This window comes from Cetorhinus maximus, chromosome 4 (genome assembly GCF_964194155.1).
Source record: "Cetorhinus maximus chromosome 4, sCetMax3.hap1.1, whole genome shotgun sequence".
NCBI classification, from domain to species: domain Eukaryota; kingdom Metazoa; phylum Chordata; class Chondrichthyes; order Lamniformes; family Cetorhinidae; genus Cetorhinus; species Cetorhinus maximus.
In genome coordinates, this window is record NC_135882.1 from 131,528,960 (window position 1) to 131,543,010 (window position 14,051).

Below are 14,051 nucleotides of genomic sequence, written 5' to 3' on the forward strand. Positions count from 1 at the left end.
TTATTCGCCATTCGAGCAGTGACCTAAGGATGACTTTGATATGTTCTCCTCTCCAGTCCTCCGCTCTATCAACTGAGCAATCGAGGCGAAGCATTGAAGCCCACAGTCTTTGCTGTTTGTTGGCCATGCACCTTTAGACGTCGAGGGCTTCACCTGCCTCTTCATGCCACACACTCGGGCACTGCGAGCCACCTGCTTTCTCTGCTGGTTGGGCCTGTGGTGTCACGGCATACGTGACTGACTACGGATCGGAGGCTGACGTCTCGTACTCATGTCTAGCTCGAGGGTTTCTGCAAGCATTGCATTGTGGCCTGATGTACCTTGTTCTCTGGCCTAATTGGTTCTGCTATCTGCCAAGCGTCACAGCATGCCTTCTTAGCGCATTCGGCAGCGTGTCACTCTCATCGTCCGAAGGTCTTGAGTTGAATCCGTACAGAGGCCAGAGTGTTTTGCACATTCTTTGCATGCACTCACCTCACATTTCCATCGCCGCTGCCGGCAAAAATCGAAACATCTTGCTTTGCTGCAGCACCCCATTCATTTGGCCTCTCTGTGTGGCAGCACATGGCAGCACTCTGGACATTTGTGAACTGTGGGCTCAGCGACACAACTGCTCTGCCTGAAGCTTTGTCCCCAGGTAAAATGCAAACTGGACAAGGTGGCCATCCATCTCACTGCCACACACATGCAAAGTGAGCGTTCTGCTATTTGATCTAATTCCCCCACGCAGGCTGGAGCCCAGCTGACGAGGGCCTTGCAGTGTTCCATCTTAGTGCAGTAGGCAGTGTGTCAGTCTCATAATCTGAAGGTCCTGAGTTCAATCCTCAGAGAGGGCTCGGTGCATTCTTTTCTTGCATTCAGATCAGATTTCCAACTCTGCTGCTGGCAAAAATCAAGACACCTTGCTTGCCGCAGCGCTCGCAAAACATTTGGCCTCGCTCTGCAGCAGCACATGGAGGTTCTGCAGATTTGTGAACTGTGGGCTCAACAAAAAAACTGCTGCGTCTCAAGCCTTTCCCTGAGGGGAACGCCAAAGTGGAGAATGTGGGCATCGATCCCACTACCTCTCGCATGCTAAGCGAGCGCTCTACCATTTGAGCTAATTCCCCCACACAGTCGGGTGCTTTGCTCACACTTGCTGCCCAGGATCTTATCAGCACCTGTCTCCAAGACGATCCTGGGCCAGCAGAGCAATTCTGCATAGGGTCGGCCTGCGGCCTGAGCACAGCCATACTTCGCTCCAATCAGCATGTACGAACAGCAGCAGCTTACAGCACCAGCAGGATGCTAAACCACAGTGGCAATGAAAGAAACAGTGAAGAGCCCGAGCTTGAAGATTCCAAGCAAGTCGAGCAGAAACTAGCAGTCGCCACAAGTGTGAGGGAGCAGCCGAGAGCCCTGTCTCAGTGATAGAAGTCTTCTTTTGCTTTCAGCTCAGTGCTCCGTGATTGGACGCATTGCTGCTCAAAGGTGCCCCCTGCTGCTCTTCAGGTGCAACTGCAGAAGACTCACCGCCGTGTACGGGCTGTTTTCAGACGGGGAAAGATGGCTCCTGTGCCATGACGGCAACATGTTATGCTGTAATCTAGGTAGCAAGTTAAGAATTCTGCTTTCAGCTAAGCGTTGCTTACCACACGTTTGTTCGAAAACCACACACGCACACACACGCACCGTTTATTCGCCATTCGAGCAGTGACCTAAGGATGACTTTGATATGTTCTCCTCTCCAGTCCTCCGCTCTATCAACTGAGCAATCGAGGCGAAGCATTGAAGCCCACAGTCTTTGCTGTTTGTTGGCCATGCACCTTTAGACGTCGAGGGCTTCACCTGCCTCTTCATGCCACACACTCGGGCACTGCGAGCCACCTGCTTTCTCTGCTGGTTGGGCCTGTGGTGTCACGGCATACGTGACTGACTACGGATCGGAGGCTGACGTCTCGTACTCATGTCTAGCTCGAGGGTTTCTGCAAGCATTGCATTGTGGCCTGATGTACCTTGTTCTCTGGCCTAATTGGTTCTGCTATCTGCCAAGCGTCACAGCATGCCTTCTTAGCGCATTCGGCAGCGTGTCACTCTCATCGTCCGAAGGTCTTGAGTTGAATCCGTACAGAGGCCAGAGTGTTTTGCACATTCTTTGCATGCACTCACCTCACATTTCCATCGCCGCTGCCGGCAAAAATCGAAACATCTTGCTTTGCTGCAGCACCCCATTCATTTGGCCTCTCTGTGTGGCAGCACATGGCAGCACTCTGGACATTTGTGAACTGTGGGCTCAGCGACACAACTGCTCTGCCTGAAGCTTTGTCCCCAGGTAAAATGCAAACTGGACAAGGTGGCCATCCATCTCACTGCCACACACATGCAAAGTGAGCGTTCTGCTATTTGATCTAATTCCCCCACGCAGGCTGGAGCCCAGCTGACGAGGGCCTTGCAGTGTTCCATCTTAGTGCAGTAGGCAGTGTGTCAGTCTCATAATCTGAAGGTCCTGAGTTCAATCCTCAGAGAGGGCTTGGTGCATTCTTTTCTTGCATTCAGATCAGATTTCCAACTCTGCTGCTGGCAAAAATCAAGACACCTTGCTTGCCGCAGCGCTCGCAAAACATTTGGCCTCGCTCTGCAGCAGCACATGGAGGTTCTGCAGATTTGTGAACTGTGGGCTCAACAAAAAAACTGCTGCGTCTCAAGCCTTTCCCTGAGGGGAACGCCAAAGTGGAGAATGTGGGCATCGATCCCACTACCTCTCGCATGCTAAGCGAGCGCTCTACCATTTGAGCTAATTCCCCCACACAGTCGGGTGCTTTGCTCACACTTGCTGCCCAGGATCTTATCAGCACCTGTCTCCAAGACGATCCTGGGCCAGCAGAGCAATTCTGCATAGGGTCGGCCTGCGGCCTGAGCACAGCCATACTTCGCTCCAATCAGCATGTACGAACAGCAGCAGCTTACAGCACCAGCAGGATGCTAAACCACAGTGGCAATGAAAGAAACAGTGAAGAGCCCGAGCTTGAAGATTCCAAGCAAGTCGAGCAGAAACTAGCAGTCGCCACAAGTGTGAGGGAGCAGCCGAGAGCCCTGTCTCAGTGATAGAAGTCTTCTTTTGCTTTCAGCTCAGTGCTCCGTGATTGGACGCATTGCTGCTCAAAGGTGCCCCCTGCTGCTCTTCAGGTGCAACTGCAGAAGACTCACCGCCGTGTACGGGCTGTTTTCAGACGGGGAAAGATGGCTCCTGTGCCATGACGGCAACATGTTATGCTGTAATCTAGGTAGCAAGTTAAGAATTCTGCTTTCAGCTAAGCGTTGCTTACCACACGTTTGTTCGAAAACCACACACGCACACACACGCACCGTTTATTCGCCATTCGAGCAGTGACCTAAGGATGACTTTGATATGTTCTCCTCTCCAGTCCTCCGCTCTATCAACTGAGCAATCGAGGCGAAGCATTGAAGCCCACAGTCTTTGCTGTTTGTTGGCCATGCACCTTTAGACGTCGAGGGCTTCACCTGCCTCTTCATGCCACACACTCGGGCACTGCGAGCCACCTGCTTTCTCTGCTGGTTGGGCCTGTGGTGTCACGGCATACGTGACTGACTACGGATCGGAGGCTGACGTCTCGTACTCATGTCTAGCTCGAGGGTTTCTGCAAGCATTGCATTGTGGCCTGATGTACCTTGTTCTCTGGCCTAATTGGTTCTGCTATCTGCCAAGCGTCACAGCATGCCTTCTTAGCGCATTCGGCAGCGTGTCACTCTCATCGTCCGAAGGTCTTGAGTTGAATCCGTACAGAGGCCAGAGTGTTTTGCACATTCTTTGCATGCACTCACCTCACATTTCCATCGCCGCTGCCGGCAAAAATCGAAACATCTTGCTTTGCTGCAGCACCCCATTCATTTGGCCTCTCTGTGTGGCAGCACATGGCAGCACTCTGGACATTTGTGAACTGTGGGCTCAGCGACACAACTGCTCTGCCTGAAGCTTTGTCCCCAGGTAAAATGCAAACTGGACAAGGTGGCCATCCATCTCACTGCCACACACATGCAAAGTGAGCGTTCTGCTATTTGATCTAATTCCCCCACGCAGGCTGGAGCCCAGCTGACGAGGGCCTTGCAGTGTTCCATCTTAGTGCAGTAGGCAGTGTGTCAGTCTCATAATCTGAAGGTCCTGAGTTCAATCCTCAGAGAGGGCTCGGTGCATTCTTTTCTTGCATTCAGATCAGATTTCCAACTCTGCTGCTGGCAAAAATCAAGACACCTTGCTTGCCGCAGCGCTCGCAAAACATTTGGCCTCGCTCTGCAGCAGCACATGGAGGTTCTGCAGATTTGTGAACTGTGGGCTCAACAAAAAAACTGCTGCGTCTCAAGCCTTTCCCTGAGGGGAACGCCAAAGTGGAGAATGTGGGCATCGATCCCACTACCTCTCGCATGCTAAGCGAGCGCTCTACCATTTGAGCTAATTCCCCCACACAGTCGGGTGCTTTGCTCACACTTGCTGCCCAGGATCTTATCAGCACCTGTCTCCAAGACGATCCTGGGCCAGCAGAGCAATTCTGCATAGGGTCGGCCTGCGGCCTGAGCACAGCCATACTTCGCTCCAATCAGCATGTACGAACAGCAGCAGCTTACAGCACCAGCAGGATGCTAAACCACAGTGGCAATGAAAGAAACAGTGAAGAGCCCGAGCTTGAAGATTCCAAGCAAGTCGAGCAGAAACTAGCAGTCGCCACAAGTGTGAGGGAGCAGCCGAGAGCCCTGTCTCAGTGATAGAAGTCTTCTTTTGCTTTCAGCTCAGTGCTCCGTGATTGGACGCATTGCTGCTCAAAGGTGCCCCCTGCTGCTCTTCAGGTGCAACTGCAGAAGACTCACCGCCGTGTACGGGCTGTTTTCAGACGGGGAAAGATGGCTCCTGTGCCATGACGGCAACATGTTATGCTGTAATCTAGGTAGCAAGTTAAGAATTCTGCTTTCAGCTAAGCGTTGCTTACCACACGTTTGTTCGAAAACCACACACGCACACACACGCACCGTTTATTCGCCATTCGAGCAGTGACCTAAGGATGACTTTGATATGTTCTCCTCTCCAGTCCTCCGCTCTATCAACTGAGCAATCGAGGCGAAGCATTGAAGCCCACAGTCTTTGCTGTTTGTTGGCCATGCACCTTTAGACGTCGGGGGCTTCACCTGCCTCTTCATGCCACACACTCGGGCACTGCGAGCCACCTGCTTTCTCTGCTGGTTGGGCCTGTGGTGTCACGGCATACGTGACTGACTACGGATCGGAGGCTGACGTCTCGTACTCATGTCTAGCTCGAGGGTTTCTGCAAGCATTGCATTGTGGCCTGATGTACCTTGTTCTCTGGCCTAATTGGTTCTGCTATCTGCCAAGCGTCACAGCATGCCTTCTTAGCGCAGTCGGCAACGTGTCACTCTCATCATCCGAAGGTCTTGAGTTGAATCCGCACACAGGCCAGAGAGCTTTGCACATTCTTTGCATGCACTCACCTCACATTTCCATCGCCGCTGCCGGCAAAAATCGAGACATCTTGCTTTGCTGCCGCACCCCATTCATTTGGCCTCTCTGTGTGGCAGCACATGGCAGCACTCTGGACATTTGTGAACTGTGGGCTCAGCGACACAACTGCTCTGCCTGATGCTTTGTCCCCAGGTAAAATGCAAACCGGAGAAGGTGGCCATCCATCTCACTGCCACACACATGCAAAGTGAGCGTTCTGCTATTTGATCTCATTCCCCCACGCAGGCTTGAGCCCAGCTGACGAGGGTTTTGCAGTGTGCCTTCTTAGCGCAGTAGGCAGCGCGTCAGTCTCATAATCTGAAGGTCCTGAGTTCAATTCTCAGAGAGGGCAATGTGCTTGGTGTCTTCTTTTCTTGCATTCAGATCAGATTTACAACTCTGCTGCTGGCAACATCAAGACACCTTGCTTTCCGCTGCGCTCACAAAACTTTTGGCCTCGCTCTGTAGCAGCACATGGAGGTTCTGCAGATTTGTGAACTGTGGGCTCAACAAAGAAACTGCCGCCTCTCAAGCCTTTGCCCTAGGAGGACGCCAAAGTGGAGAATGTGGGCATCGATCCCACTACCTCTCACATGCTAAGCGAGCGCTCTACCATTTGAGCTAATTCCCCCACACTGTCGGGTGCTTTGCTCACACTTGCTGCCCAGGATCTTATCAGCACCTGTCTCCAAGACGATCCTGGGCCAGCAGAGCAATTCTGCATAGGGTCGGCCTGCGGCCTGAGCACAGCCATACTTCGCTCCAATCAGCATGTACGAACAGCAGCAGCTTACAGCACCAGCAGGATGCTAAACCACAGTGGCAATGAAAGAAACAGTGAAGAGCCCGAGCTTGAAGATTCCAAGCAAGTCGAGCAGAAACTAGCAGTCGCCACAAGTGTGAGGGAGCAGCCGAGAGCCCTGTCTCAGTGATAGAAGTCTTCTTTTGCTTTCAGCTCAGTGCTCCGTGATTGGACGCATTGCTGCTCAAAGGTGCCCCCTGCTGCTCTTCAGGTGCAACTGCAGAAGACTCACCGCCGTGTACGGGCTGTTTTCAGACGGGGAAAGATGGCTCCTGTGCCATGACGGCAACATGTTATGCTGTAATCTAGGTAGCAAGTTAAGAATTCTGCTTTCAGCTAAGCGTTGCTTACCACACGTTTGTTCGAAAACCACACACGCACACACACGCACCGTTTATTCGCCATTCGAGCAGTGACCTAAGGATGACTTTGATATGTTCTCCTCTCCAGTCCTCCGCTCTATCAACTGAGCAATCGAGGCGAAGCATTGAAGCCCACAGTCTTTGCTGTTTGTTGGCCATGCACCTTTAGACGTCGAGGGCTTCACCTGCCTCTTCATGCCACACACTCGGGCACTGCGAGCCACCTGCTTTCTCTGCTGGTTGGGCCTGTGGTGTCACGGCATACGTGACTGACTACGGATCGGAGGCTGACGTCTCGTACTCATGTCTAGCTCGAGGGTTTCTGCAAGCATTGCATTGTGGCCTGATGTACCTTGTTCTCTGGCCTAATTGGTTCTGCTATCTGCCAAGCGTCACAGCATGCCTTCTTAGCGCATTCGGCAGCGTGTCACTCTCATCGTCCAAAGGTCTTGAGTTGAATCCGTACAGAGGCCAGAGTGTTTTGCACATTCTTTGCATGCACTCACCTCACATTTCCATCGCCGCTGCCGGCAAAAATCGAAACATCTTGCTTTGCTGCAGCACCCCATTCATTTGGCCTCTCTGTGTGGCAGCACATGGCAGCACTCTGGACATTTGTGAACTGTGGGCTCAGCGACACAACTGCTCTGCCTGAAGCTTTGTCCCCAGGTAAAATGCAAACTGGACAAGGTGGCCATCCATCTCACTGCCACACACATGCAAAGTGAGCGTTCTGCTATTTGATCTAATTCCCCCACGCAGGCTGGAGCCCAGCTGACGAGGGCCTTGCAGTGTTCCATCTTAGTGCAGTAGGCAGTGTGTCAGTCTCATAATCTGAAGGTCCTGAGTTCAATCCTCAGAGAGGGCTCGGTGCATTCTTTTCTTGCATTCAGATCAGATTTCCAACTCTGCTGCTGGCAAAAATCAAGACACCTTGCTTGCCGCAGCGCTCGCAAAACATTTGGCCTCGCTCTGCAGCAGCACATGGAGGTTCTGCAGATTTGTGAACTGTGGGCTCAACAAAAAAACTGCTGCGTCTCAAGCCTTTCCCTGAGGGGAACGCCAAAGTGGAGAATGTGGGCATCGATCCCACTACCTCTCGCATGCTAAGCGAGCGCTCTACCATTTGAGCTAATTCCCCCTCACTGTCGGGTGCTTTGCTCACACTTGCTGCCCAGGATCTTATCAGCACCTGTCTCCAAGACGATCCTGGGCCAGCAGAGCAATTCTGCATAGGGTCGGCCTGCGGCCTGAGCACAGCCATACTTCGCTCCAATCAGCATGTACGAACAGCAGCAGCTTACAGCACCAGCAGGATGCTAAACCACAGTGGCAATGAAAGAAACAGTGAAGAGCCCGAGCTTGAAGATTCCAAGCAAGTCGAGCAGAAACTAGCAGTCGCCACAAGTGTGAGGGAGCAGCCGAGAGCCCTGTCTCAGTGATAGAAGTCTTCTTTTGCTTTCAGCTCAGTGCTCCGTGATTGGACGCATTGCTGCTCAAAGGTGCCCCCTGCTGCTCTTCAGGTGCAACTGCAGAAGACTCACCGCCGTGTACGGGCTGTTTTCAGACGGGGAAAGATGGCTCCTGTGCCATGACGGCAACATGTTATGCTGTAATCTAGGTAGCAAGTTAAGAATTCTGCTTTCAGCTAAGCGTTGCTTACCACACGCTTGTTCGAAAACCACACACGCACCGTTTATTAGCCATTCGAGCATTGACCTAAGGATGACTTTGATACGTTCTCCTCTCCAATTCTCCGCTCTATCAACTGAGCAATCGAGGCGAAGCATTGAAGGCCACAGTCTTTGCTGTTTGTTGGCCATGCACCTTCAGACGTCAAGGGCTTCACCTGCCTCTTCATGCCACACACTGGCGCACTGCGAGCCACCTACTTTCTCTGCCGGTTGGGCCTGTGGTGTCACGGCAAACGTGACTGGCTACGGATCGGAGGCTGACGTCTCGTACTCATGTCTAGCTCGAGGGTTTCTGCAAGCATTGCATTGTGGCCTGATGTACCTTGTTCTCTGGCCTAATTGGTTCTGCTATCTGCCAAGCGTCACAGCATGCCTTCTTAGCGCATTCGGCAGCGTGTCACTCTCATCATCCGAAGGTCTTGAGTTGAATCCGTACAGAGGCCAGAGTGTTTTGCACATTCTTTGCATGCACTCACCTCACATTTCCATCGCCGCTGCCGGCAAAAATCGAAACATCTTGCTTTGCTGCAGCACCCCATTCATTTGGCCTCTCTGTGTGGCAGCACATGGCAGCACTCTGGACATTTGTGAACTGTGGGCTCAGCGACACAACTGCTCTGCCTGATGCTTTGTCCCCAGGTAAAATGCAAACCGGAGAAGGTGGCCATCCATCTCACTGCCACACACATGCAAAGTGAGCGTTCTGCTATTTGATCTCATTCCCCCACGCAGGCTTGAGCCCAGCTGACGAGGGTTTTGCAGTGTGCCTTCTTAGCGCAGTAGGCAGCGCGTCAGTCTCATAATCTGAAGGTCCTGAGTTCAATCCTCAGAGAGGGCAATGTGCTTGGTGTCTTCTTTTCTTGCATTCAGATCAGATTTACAACTCTGCTGCTGGCAACATCAAGACACCTTGCTTTCCGCTGCGCTCACAAAACTTTTGGCCTCGCTCTGTAGCAGCACATGGAGGTTCTGCAGATTTGTGAACTGTGGGCTCAACAAAGAAACTGCCGCCTCTCAAGCCTTTGCCCTAGGAGGACGTCAAAGTGGAGAATGTGGGCATCGATCCCACTACCTCTCACATGCTAAGCGAGCGCTCTACCATTTGAGCTAATTCCCCCACACAGTCAGGTGCTTTGCTCACGCTTGCTGCCCAGGATCTCCTCAGCACTTGTCTCCAAGACGATCCTGGGCCAGCAGAGCAATTCTGCATAGGGTCGGCCTGTGGCCTGAGCACAGCCATATTCGCTCCAATCAGCATGTATGAACAGCAGCAGATTACAGAACCAGCAGGATGCTAAACCACAGTGGCAATGAAAGAAACAGTGAAGAGCCGAGCTTGAAGATTCCAAGCAAGTCGAGCAGAAACTAGCAGTCGCCACAAGTGTGAGGGAGCAGCCGAGAGCCCTGTCTCAGTGATAGAAGTCTTCTTTTGCTTTCAGCTCAGTGCTCCGTGATTGGACGCATTGCTGCTCAAAGGTGCCCCCTGCTGCTCTTCAGGTGCAACTGCAGAAGACTCACCGCCGTGTACGGGCTGTTTTCAGACGGGGAAAGATGGCTCCTGTGCCATGACGGCAACATGTTATGCTGTAATCTAGGTAGCAAGTTAAGAATTCTGCTTTCAGCTAAGCGTTGCTTACCACACGTTTGTTCGAAAACCACACACGCACACACACGCACCGTTTATTCGCCATTCGAGCAGTGACCTAAGGATGACTTTGATATGTTCTCCTCTCCAGTCCTCCGCTCTATCAACTGAGCAATCGAGGCGAAGCATTGAAGCCCACAGTCTTTGCTGTTTGTTGGCCATGCACCTTTAGACGTCGAGGGCTTCACCTGCCTCTTCATGCCACACACTCGGGCACTGCGAGCCACCTGCTTTCTCTGCTGGTTGGGCCTGTGGTGTCACGGCATACGTGACTGACTACGGATCGGAGGCTGACGTCTCGTACTCATGTCTAGCTCGAGGGTTTCTGCAAGCATTGCATTGTGGCCTGATGTACCTTGTTCTCTGGCCTAATTGGTTCTGCTATCTGCCAAGCGTCACAGCATGCCTTCTTAGCGCATTCGGCAGCGTGTCACTCTCATCGTCCGAAGGTCTTGAGTCGAATCCGTACAGAGGCCAGAGTGTTTTGCACATTCTTTGCATGCACTCACCTCACATTTCCATCGCCGCTGCCGGCAAAAATCGAAACATCTTGCTTTGCTGCAGCACCCCATTCATTTGGTCTCTCTGTGTGGCAGCACATGGCAGCACTCTGGACATTTGTGAACTGTGGGCTCAGCGACACAACTGCTCTGCCTGAAGCTTTGTCCCCAGGTAAAATGCAAACTGGACAAGGTGGCCATCCATCTCACTGCCACACACATGCAAAGTGAGCGTTCTGCTATTTGATCTAATTCCCCCACGCAGGCTGGAGCCCAGCTGACGAGGGCCTTGCAGTGTTCCATCTTAGTGCAGTAGGCAGTGTGTCAGTCTCATAATCTGAAGGTCCTGAGTTCAATCCTCAGAGAGGGCTCGGTGCATTCTTTTCTTGCATTCAGATCAGATTTCCAACTCTGCTGCTGGCAAAAATCAAGACACCTTGCTTGCCGCAGCGCTCGCAAAACATTTGGCCTCGCTCTGCAGCAGCACATGGAGGTTCTGCAGATTTGTGAACTGTGGGCTCAACAAAAAAACTGCTGCGTCTCAAGCCTTTCCCTGAGGGGAACGCCAAAGTGGAGAATGTGGGCATCGATCCCACTACCTCTCGCATGCTAAGCGAGCGCTCTACCATTTGAGCTAATTCCCCCTCACTGTCGGGTGCTTTGCTCACACTTGCTGCCCAGGATCTTATCAGCACCTGTCTCCAAGACGATCCTGGGCCAGCAGAGCAATTCTGCATAGGGTCGGCCTGCGGCCTGAGCACAGCCATACTTCGCTCCAATCAGCATGTACGAACAGCAGCAGCTTACAGCACCAGCAGGATGCTAAACCACAGTGGCAATGAAAGAAACAGTGAAGAGCCCGAGCTTGAAGATTCCAAGCAAGTCGAGCAGAAACTAGCAGTCGCCACAAGTGTGAGGGAGCAGCCGAGAGCCCTGTCTCAGTGATAGAAGTCTTCTTTTGCTTTCAGCTCAGTGCTCCGTGATTGGACGCATTGCTGCTCAAAGGTGCCCCCTGCTGCTCTTCAGGTGCAACTGCAGAAGACTCACCGCCGTGTACGGGCTGTTTTCAGACGGGGAAAGATGGCTCCTGTGCCATGACGGCAACATGTTATGCTGTAATCTAGGTAGCAAGTTAAGAATTCTGCTTTCAGCTAAGCGTTGCTTACCACACGTTTGTTCGAAAACCACACACGCACACACACGCACCGTTTATTCGCCATTCGAGCAGTGACCTAAGGATGACTTTGATATGTTCTCCTCTCCAGTCTTCCGCTCTATCAACTGAGCAATCGAGGCGAAGCATTGAAGCCCACAGTCTTTGCTGTTTGTTGGCCATGCACCTTTAGACGTCGGGGGCTTCACCTGCCTCTTCATGCCACACACTCGGGCACTGCGAGCCACCTGCTTTCTCTGCTGGTTGGGCCTGTGGTGTCACGGCATACGTGACTGACTACGGATCGGAGGCTGACGTCTCGTACTCATGTCTAGCTCGAGGGTTTCTGCAAGCATTGCATTGTGGCCTGATGTACCTCGTTCTCTGGCCTAATTGGTTCTGCTATCTGCCAAGCGTCACAGCATGCCTTCTTAGCGCAGTCGGCAACGTGTCACTCTCATCATCCGAAGGTCTTGAGTTGAATCCGCACACAGGCCAGAGAGCTTTGCACATTCTTTGCATGCACTCACCTCACATTTCCATCGCCGCTGCCGGCAAAAATCGAGACATCTTGCTTTGCTGCCGCACCCCATTCATTTGGCCTCTCTGTGTGGCAGCACATGGCAGCACTCTGGACATTTGTGAACTGTGGGCTCAGCGACACAACTGCTCTGCCTGATGCTTTGTCCCCAGGTAAAATGCAAACCGGAGAAGGTGGCCATCCATCTCACTGCCACACACATGCAAAGTGAGCGTTCTGCTATTTGATCTCATTCCCCCACGCAGGCTTGAGCCCAGCTGACGAGGGTTTTGCAGTGTGCCTTCTTAGCGCAGTAGGCAGCGCGTCAGTCTCATAATCTGAAGGTCCTGAGTTCAATTCTCAGAGAGGGCAATGTGCTTGGTGTCTTCTTTTCTTGCATTCAGATCAGATTTACAACTCTGCTGCTGGCAACATCAAGACACCTTGCTTTCCGCTGCGCTCACAAAACTTTTGGCCTCGCTCTGTAGCAGCACATGGAGGTTCTGCAGATTTGTGAACTGTGGGCTCAACAAAGAAACTGCCGCCTCTCAAGCCTTTGCCCTAGGAGGACGCCAAAGTGGAGAATGTGGGCATCGATCCCACTACCTCTCACATGCTAAGCGAGCGCTCTACCATTTGAGCTAATTCCCCCACGCAGTCAGGTTCTTTGCTCACGCTTGCTGCCCAGGATCTCCTCAGCACTTGTCTCCAAGACGATCCTGGGCCAGCAGAGCAATTCTGCATAGGGTCGGCCTGTGGCCTGAGCACAGCCATATTCGCTCCAATCAGCATGTATGAACAGCAGCAGATTACAGAACCAGCAGGATGCTAAACCACAGTGGCAATGAAAGAAACAGTGAAGAGCCGAGCTTGAAGATTCCAAGCAAGTCGAGCAGAAACTAGCAGTCGCCACAAGTGTGAGGGAGCAGCCGAGAGCCCTGTCTCAGTGATAGAAGTCTTCTTTTGCTTTCAGCTCAGTGCTCCGTGATTGGACGCATTGCTGCTCAAAGGTGCCCCCTGCTGCTCTTCAGGTGCAACTGCAGAAGACTCACCGCCGTGTACGGGCTGTTTTCAGACGGGGAAAGATGGCTCCTGTGCCATGACGGCAACATGTTATGCTGTAATCTAGGTAGCAAGTTAAGAATTCTGCTTTCAGCTAAGCGTTGCTTACCACACGCTTGTTCGAAAACCACACACGCACCGTTTATTAGCCATTCGAGCATTGACCTAAGGATGACTTTGATACGTTCTCCTCTCCAATTCTCCGCTCTATCAACTGAGCAATCGAGGCGAAGCATTGAAGGCCACAGTCTTTGCTGTTTGTTGGCCATGCACCTTCAGACGTCAAGGGCTTCACCTGCCTCTTCATGCCACACACTGGCGCACTGCGAGCCACCTGCTTTCTCTGCCGGTTGGGCCTGTGGTGTCACGGCAAACGTGACTGGCTACGGATCGGAGGCTGACGTCTCGTACTCATGTCTAGCTCGAGGGTTTCTGCAAGCATTGCATTGTGGCCTGATGTACCTTGTTCTCTGGCCTAATTGGTTCTGCTATCTGCCAAGCGTCACAGCATGCCTTCTTAGCGCATTCGGCAGCGTGTCACTCTCATCATCCGAAGGTCTTGAGTTGAATCCGTACAGAGGCCAGAGTGTTTTGCACATTCTTTGCATGCACTCACCTCACATTTCCATCGCCGCTGCCGGCAAAAATCGAGACATCTTGCTTTGCTGCAGCACCCCATTCATTTGGCCTCTCTGTGTGGCAGCACATGGCAGCACTCTGGACATTTGTGAACTGTGGGCTCAGCGACACAACTGCTCTGCCTGAAGCTTTGTCCCCAGGTAAAATGTAAACGGGACAAGGTGGCCA

At 52.4% G+C, this 14,051-nt stretch overlaps 8 non-coding genes across 8 annotated transcripts; 3 read left to right on the plus strand and 5 right to left on the minus strand.

The window, feature by feature from the left end:
* Window positions 1–1,036: 1,036 nt before the first annotated feature.
* Window positions 1,037–1,109, minus strand: trnaa-agc (transfer RNA alanine (anticodon AGC)). The gene has a single exon. It is a non-coding gene; the product is annotated as a tRNA-Ala (tRNA).
* A 1,601-nt stretch (window positions 1,110–2,710) lies between these two features.
* trnaa-agc (transfer RNA alanine (anticodon AGC)) lies at window positions 2,711–2,783 on the minus strand. Its single transcript has one exon. It is a non-coding gene; the product is annotated as a tRNA-Ala (tRNA).
* Window positions 2,784–4,384: 1,601 nt separating this feature from the next.
* On the minus strand, window positions 4,385–4,457 carry trnaa-agc (transfer RNA alanine (anticodon AGC)). The gene has a single exon. It is a non-coding gene; the product is annotated as a tRNA-Ala (tRNA).
* Window positions 4,458–5,785: 1,328 nt separating this feature from the next.
* trnam-cau (transfer RNA methionine (anticodon CAU)) lies at window positions 5,786–5,858 on the plus strand. The gene has a single exon. It is a non-coding gene; the product is annotated as a tRNA-Met (tRNA).
* A 1,880-nt stretch (window positions 5,859–7,738) lies between these two features.
* trnaa-agc (transfer RNA alanine (anticodon AGC)) lies at window positions 7,739–7,811 on the minus strand. Its single transcript has one exon. It is a non-coding gene; the product is annotated as a tRNA-Ala (tRNA).
* Window positions 7,812–9,129: 1,318 nt separating this feature from the next.
* Window positions 9,130–9,202, plus strand: trnam-cau (transfer RNA methionine (anticodon CAU)). The gene has a single exon. It is a non-coding gene; the product is annotated as a tRNA-Met (tRNA).
* A 1,878-nt stretch (window positions 9,203–11,080) lies between these two features.
* trnaa-agc (transfer RNA alanine (anticodon AGC)) lies at window positions 11,081–11,153 on the minus strand. The gene has a single exon. It is a non-coding gene; the product is annotated as a tRNA-Ala (tRNA).
* Window positions 11,154–12,481: 1,328 nt separating this feature from the next.
* On the plus strand, window positions 12,482–12,554 carry trnam-cau (transfer RNA methionine (anticodon CAU)). Its single transcript has one exon. It is a non-coding gene; the product is annotated as a tRNA-Met (tRNA).
* Window positions 12,555–14,051: the final 1,497 nt, after the last annotated feature.